Raw genomic sequence first — 8,100 nt, 5'->3', positions numbered from 1 at the left:
ATAAACTATCAAACCAAACAATGTGGTCAAGAGTATTAGATTAGAGAAAGACCGTATTGCATTTGTAATCCCGAACTGAATAGGTTCTCTAACCTCTTCTGATTAGCTTGGGTAACCATGACATGCTGCTAGGCGTCAACCATGGTTTGTGGAAGCCCTAAACGTGTGTAATCACTAAAGGGAGAATTGAAAATAGTTTCAATTCACAATCGATGTAAAATGGTTTTAATCGCCCACTACCTTGCTAAAAGGAACCTAAAGGATCGCACACCGTGTAAGGTGGAGATTGGAGATTAAACGGAGATGAGTAAGAATGATTAAATGGTTTAATCATTTATTTATGGCAAGGATTAATTAATATGTTAATTAATCAAACGAAAAAGTTCGTTAAAGACTTCGGGATAGTTTTGGACCTTAAGGCCCAATGGGCTTCGAACGTCAAGCCCATTAACTTAAGTTGTATGACAATTTAATGAATAAAGATTCATTAAAGCCCAAAAGCCCAAACATCCCTAAATGGCCAGCCATGATGAAATGAATTAGGGTTTTGGTTGTTTAGGTCACTTAAAGAAGTGACTATATAAATGACTTTATAACTAAAATTCATTAAGGAAATATTAAGGGTTTATTTTGGGGGAAAATTGGTGAGAATTGTCTCTCTATTTTCTCTCTAAATAGGCCAACACCTTGGAGGGTACATCTAGCAATCCTACTACTCCAAGGTCACTCATTTCTTCTACAATCGAACCTTGGTGTCGAGAATTAGAGGTTCTCAATTTTGGGAACTTGGAGAACCTATTCTTCCATCCAAATCCATGGATCTAAGAAGCAAGGAATGAAGGCCCCTATCTCTTTGGGTGATTAGCCTTTGCTTATGCAAAGAGGAATCTACAAATGTAAATTTATCAACTCACTTTGTTTTTGAGTTGATTATTGGTTCACCAATCTACTAGGCTTTGAATTTCATGGTCATGTTTTGTTTTTGAGTACATACAAGCATGATTCCGCCTTTAATTGTTAAATTGCATGCTATATGATGTTGCTCAAATGAACATGTTTTTTCAAAATAATTCCTTCAGTTTTGGACTTATTACAAGTTTACCACTCCAATGAAGGTAGGTATAAATATGACTTTATAGCCTTTTCTTCATTAGGGTTTTCTTTTGGGGAAGGGATGAGAACACAATGCTCTCTTTTTCTCTCTAAGAGGCTGGTCCTCTTGGAGGAGATTAGCTAGCAATCTCTCATCCTCCAAGGTCACTCATCTCTTCTTCAAGTCCCTCCTTGGTGTGGAAAAGTTAGAGGTTCTCAATTTTGGGAACTTAGAGAATCCTTTCTACCATCCTCCTCCAAGAAATCGATGGAACTAAGAAGCAAGGAATGAAGGCCCTCTCCTTGGGTGATTAGCCTTTGCTTATGCAAAGAGGAATCAACAAAGGTATAAAATATCTCAATTCACTTTGTTCTTGAGTTGAGTCTTGGTTCACCTTTCTACTAGGCTTTGAATTTCATGGGTAATGTTTTGTTTTTGAGTGCATACAAGCATGATTCCGCCTTTAAATGTTAATTGCATGCTATAGATGTTGCTCATTTGATAGTAGACATGAATAAAGATCGTATTGTATTAGAGAAAGATTGTATTGCATTGTAATCCTAAATTGAATAGGTTCCCTACCTCTTTTGATTAGCTTGGGTAACCATGACATACTGCTAGTTGTCACTCATGGTTTGTGGAAGCCCTAAATGTGTATAAACACTAATGGGAGAATTGAAAGTATGTTTCAATTCACAATCGATCCGAGAGTTCTAATCGCCCACTGCCTCACTAAAAGGAATCTAATGGATCGTACACCATGTAAGGTAGACATTGAATAAACAACGCAGATGAGTATGAATAATTAAATGGTTTAATTATTTATGGCTATGATTAATTAATATGTTAATTAATCAAATGAATATGTTCGTTATAGACCTCGGGTTAGTTTTGGGCCGTAAGGCCCAATGGGATTTGAATGTCAAGCCCAATAAACTCTTAAGGCTGGCCACATTAGAGGATGAAGGGTTTTGGTTCCGCTGTCTCTTAATTGAAGGGACTGTATAAAGGACTTTATAACATTTTTATCATTAGGGTTTCTTTTGGAGAAAAGATGAGAAAACAAAGCTCTCTTTTGTTGGAAATGTGCCCTAAAACCTATCATATGATAATACTTTACGGACATTTCACATGTTAAACTAATCTAGTTTAATATCAAGGGCAAAGATTATTGTTTGAGCCGTCTCATGTAAATGTTATACGCTTAAACGATAAGTCCAAGGAATATGTGATTGGGAGAATGCGATCTAAAGAAGTTAGATTCATGAGACCATTCTTTCGTAGACACATCCTAAACGTTCTTGATCATAGGATTGCCAATTGGGCATTGACAGTCTGTTAAGATCAGTACGTGCTGTGTCTTCTCTCAGGGAGAGTGACTAGTCTCGAGTCATTGGTGTGTGTGACATCAAGACAAGCATGTAGGTGCTCAATAATGAATGAGTCCACTGAACACGATCAACGAGGAGTTCTCATACTCATGTCACATGAGAACTCATGGTTGGGATAATGCAAAGTAGTCATTTGACCTGAGGCATCATAGTTGTCTTGTGGTTAAGTCATTGATCTTTGATTATGTCAAAGTCACTCCATCAGGAGGGTGTCCACGGCATCGTCAGGGTTAAGCCACTTAGCCATGGAGGCAAGTGAATGCGCAACAAGGGATCTCTAACCTTCAAATCGTTTGGGGGAGAATACTCTATGATATGATTAAGAATCTCTGGACAAAGTATGAATGAGATTTAGGAAGTCGTTCCAAATCACATTCAAGGTAATCATATAAGCACACGAATCACATTGGATAGTAGACATGAATAAACTATCAAACCAAACAATGTGGTCAAGAGTATTGTATTAGAGAAAGACCGTATTGCATTTGTAATCCTAAACTAAATAGGTTCTCCACCTCTTCTGATTAGCTTGGGTAACCATGATATGCTACTAGGTGTCACTCATGGTTTGTGGAAGCCCTAAACGTGTATAATCACTAAAGGGAGAATTGAAAGTCAGTTTCAATTCACAATCAATTTGAAATGGTTTTAATCGCCCACTGCCTCGCTAAAAGGAACCTAATGGATCGTGCACTGTGTAAGGTGGAGATTGAAGAAACAATGGAGATGAGTAAGAATAATTAAATGGTTTAATTATTTATGGCAAGGATTAATTAATATGTTAATTAATCAAACGAATAAGTTCGTTAAAGACCTCGGGATAGTTTTGGACCTTAAGGTCCAATGGGCTTCGAACGTCAAGCCCAATGAATTAAGTTGTATGACAACTTAATGAATAATGATTCACAAAGGCCCAATTAGCCCAATAAATTAAGGTATAAATATGACTTCATAGCCAAAATTCATTTAGGATTTTCTTTTGGGGAAAGGATGAGAACATAAGCTCTCCTTTCTCTCTAAAGTGACCGGCCTCCTTGGAGGGTTTAGCTAGCAATCCTACTACTCCAAGGTCACTCATTTCTTCTCCAATCTAACCTTGGTGAAGAGACTTAGAGGTTCTCAATTTTGGGAACTTGGAGAACCATTTCATCCATCCAAATCCATAGATCTAAGATGCAAGGAATGAAGCCCTCTCTTTGGGTGATTAACCTTTGCTTATGCAAAGAGGAATCTACAAAGGTATAATTTCTCAACTAACAAATGTTGTTTTAAGTTGAGTCAAGGTTCACCAATCTACTAGGCTTTGAATTTCATGGTTAATGTTTTGTTTTTAAATGCATACAAGCATGATTCCGCCTTTTAATTGTTAATTGCATGCTATAGATGTTGCTTAAATGAACATGTTTTTCACAAAATTTCCTTCAAGTGGTATCAGAGCCTAGGTCTAGTAGTTGGTGAATCCTTTTGGGTTTTGTAGTTCATAGTCTTTGATTTAAATGTTGTAATATGTTACAAGCTTTATTCTTGTTTCTTTGAATGTAAATTTTGTTGGAAAATTTGCCATCTCAAATGTTGTAGATGTAGTTCATATGAGCATGAATATTGGAGCTAAAATTTGGTGCCATGTTTTTGGGAATTTTCGGCCAAATCCAAAGGGTGGATTTTTGGGTTCTTGTTTGACTTGTTAAAAGTGTTTGGTTATATGTTATTTCCCTTAAGTTTAAATAGTTTTGGGATATTTTTGGGTGAAAAATGTTCATGGAAATTTTTTGAGTTTTTCATGAGTGTTCTTCATTGTTCTTGACATTTTTGCCAAGAACAAAAAGTTTGGTGTTTTGATTCAAAGTTTTGATTTATTTCATAAAGTTTATGTTTTATATTTTTCAAATGTTTAAATGTGTTAGATATTTATTTAGAAAGGTGTAAGAAATATTGGTGGGTGTGTAAGGATTAATTCCCTTTCACACACACCACTTGCATGCTTTATGTCTAAAACTACAAATCAACACACACATCACTCCCTTCTATCTAAAACCGGCCACCCTATTAAAATAGGATACTTTTGGGGCTTTTATGCAATTACATAAAGTTTTGAGACTTATGTGTATTTGCACTTTGGCCCAAAAGTTTACGTTTTTACGTTTAGGTCCAAAAACGCTAAAGGACAAATTGTTTTGTTCCTTTAATGATGTTTTTCAAATTATTGAAATTTTTGGGTTCTAGTTGTGATTACATGAAGTAGTGGACTTTTGTGTTTTTACAAAGTGATCCCAAAAGTTCATGTTTTCGCAATATAGCCCAAAAAGTTGTGGTAATTGCATTTTGGCCCAAATTAGGTTGAGAACAAAATTGTTTTGTCTCTTTAAATGAGAATTGGATTTTCATTTCATTTAGCTCCATTTAAATCAATTTTATGGATACAAAAACCAAATGAAAATGTTGCATTCAATTTAATTAGTTAAAGTGTTAATTAATTAAAGGGTGATTATGAACCTAAGCCTACGATAATTGAGCCATGTGAAAGGCCGTTTCAAATTTGTTTGAACCATGGGAATGTGTAGATTAGATTTTGGTTGTAATTTGATTTGATCAAATGTTGTAAAAGAGCATAATCTCTTCTTTACTTTAAAGTAATTTGTTTTATTCAAATGTTGTAAAGAGCATAAGCTCATCTTTACTTTGAAGTACTCCTTTCTTGTATTATTTGATATGCATGAAAATGGAGTAGAGGGTCCAACGCCCCTAAGACAACACGCCTTAATGTGATTAAGTGCGTAACTAAAATCAATCACCATCCCTAGACCGAGATTCAACACTAGGCTCGTGTTGAATCTAATCAAAGGTTCATGGTCATCCTAAGGCCCTAAGGCAACTATATAGTCCATCAAATGAATGCAAAGTTTATGTTAGTAGTATCATATACTCTTGCTTTAAAAACCGTTTTATAAGCATAGTGGGAGTATTATATACAACTAAATTCAATCAAATGGACCAATAGTTGTAATAGGACCAAAATTGTTTTAATAAAGATTAAAATGAATATTTATATGTGATGAGACCTAAAAACCCTCAACCAAACCATTATTAAGTTGAGAAGCATGAGAGTGCTTTGAACACTCTTTCGTGGCCTTCCACCGTGGTAGGCTCCGATCGTTTGTGACTCGTACACCGGCTTCACCCTATCATGGGGGAGTACAAAGTATGTGCTTACACTCAGGAGGAGTTTATATGCATACTTGATGTTGTGAAAGGTAGGCAATGAGAATAGCCAACATCATATCATTGTGAGGTTGTTCTTGAACCCCTACCCGAACTTGCATCGTGGGAATGACTTAACTAAGTGCAATGGAGCCAACATCATATCATTGTGAGGCTACATTCTCTAGAGGCCAAATAAGATGGGTACTTGCAAGAGACGCAAATGAGTAAGCGTACTCTCTCATTATTACTAATGCTAGCCAACATCATATCATTGTGAGGTGGGCTTGGTAATAGTGAGTCTCCCATACCCTACTAAGAGTTACCTCCAAAACTCTCGAATTCCAATGAGGGATATGGAATTTGCCAAAAATAGTGGGTGGTGCTATTTGATTTAAAGACCCGAATCAAATGGCTTAAAATCAATCAATTTATATTCGTTATGTATTTGTTTACCAATATATTTGCAAACTCTATCCAAAACTTGACAAAGAAAAGCCGAATGCTTTAGTTTCCGGACTTGGTACAACAATCCCAAAGATTGTCTTAAATGGATTGTATATGTACCTAAGTAGTCTCATCCTCACAATCTTCCTATTGATAATGTACCATTGGAAGAACATGTTAGATAAGTCTATCATAAAGAGGACAACACTTTTAATGTCATAATTCTTCACTTACAAATCGTTGTATGAAGAAATAAGAGTTGCTTTGAACAACCCTTAACTAACGCAAACATTAGTGCTTGTTTCTTTGTTACATGAACAAGGAACTTAAGAAGAAAGCACAAAGGCATGGACACTTTATGTGCCATAATTCTTCACTTACAAATTGTTGTATGAAGAAATGAGAGTTGCCTTGAACAACTCTTGAAAGTTTGTAATTATGTTTAGAACATAATGGTTGGTTGACAAAAATAGTCCATTAACATGGACTTATGATGATTTTGAATCATTGAGTGTTGAAGTGTTACACCACTTCTAGAAGTGGAAACTAGGCAAGGACTTCACCTTTGTGTCCCTATCCAAATGGTTCACTAAGTTTATTGTAAACTATATAGTGAACAATAACCACATGCTCTCTAAATCGTTTGATGTGTATAACACAATTGAAATAAGTTTCAAGAGAGACAGTGGGAGTTTAGGGACCATGACTATTGTAGACAAAGGAGAAGTCAAATGAAGAAAGCGAAATAACTCCAAGGGAACAAACTTCCTTTATGAAAGGATGGACAATGGAAGGGGTATTTGCAAGAAATGTCTTGCAAGTGTCAAGAACACACCTTTCGAAGGTGTTGTAAATTGTTCTTGAATAGTTCAAAACAGTTGGTTATTCTACTTGAATGCTTGATTCCGTATTAGTAACTATGTTTTACAATCGTTGTAAAAGTGTGACTAATAAGAAGTAGAAGATATATGAGAGGAGAAAAAGGTGCTTCACATTCGGAACGTGAATAAAATAAAGATCTCTGCGAAAGCAGATAGTACTTACTTCCTCATATGAACTACCAAAGAAATTGGAAAAACCAAAGATTGTCTTTACATTCCAATTTTAAGGAACTTAATTCTGTCACTATAGTAGAGATGGATGAATGTTTTGTTTGACAAAACATTGTTCTTTATTAGTCAATGATTGGATTATAGTAATCTAATTGATTGTCTCTATAGTAGAGATGATATGGTAGTGTTAACTGTTTAGAATATAACGATGTGACTAATCCCAACTGAGTTGTGATACCTCAAAAACATAAAATACGAGTTGGTCATAGATGGATGCTTTGGATCGTTAGATCCATATCCAATACCTTCTTATTAAAATTGTATAGAGACAAAATGTTCGAATCTTTATTCTTTTGGAAAGAAGAAAGAATCACAAAGTTGTTGAGGTTAATTCACTTAGATGTTAGTGGCACTTGTCCACAACATAATACTACTCATGTTGTATGACATTCACCGAAGATCACTCTCGGTTGGACTATAGTTTATTTTGAATAAACACAAGTCCGAATACTTAGCAAAAGGTTTCAAAGAATTCAAGAAATGTAAGTTGATGAGTAAGACGTCTAAAGTATTTGCCTACTTAGATTTGATCCAAGGAAAGATAACACTTTAGAACAGTTTCCTTGAAAAATATCAAGGAAAGAAACATCAAAAGATAATGGATTTCTCCATTAGGAGAAGAACGAACTTGAATAAGATTTAGTTCATTGGATGTTATCAATTACCCATATATAGGATATATGCTTCTAAGACAATATGATTGTCAATTAGAAGATCTTCCAAAATTTTCATGACTCCATAAGATGTAGTTGGAAAGAAAGACAAATCTTAATCATGTTAAGATTTGGGGTTGTGTGCTAATAAGCAATATTTGTTTGAGAATTATCTTGTGGGTATCCTTCAATTAACATTTGGATAT

This window comes from Malus sylvestris, chromosome 6, assembly GCF_916048215.2.
Source record: "Malus sylvestris chromosome 6, drMalSylv7.2, whole genome shotgun sequence".
Lineage (NCBI taxonomy): Eukaryota > Viridiplantae > Streptophyta > Magnoliopsida > Rosales > Rosaceae > Malus > Malus sylvestris.
This window is presented reverse-complemented; position numbering follows the sequence as displayed.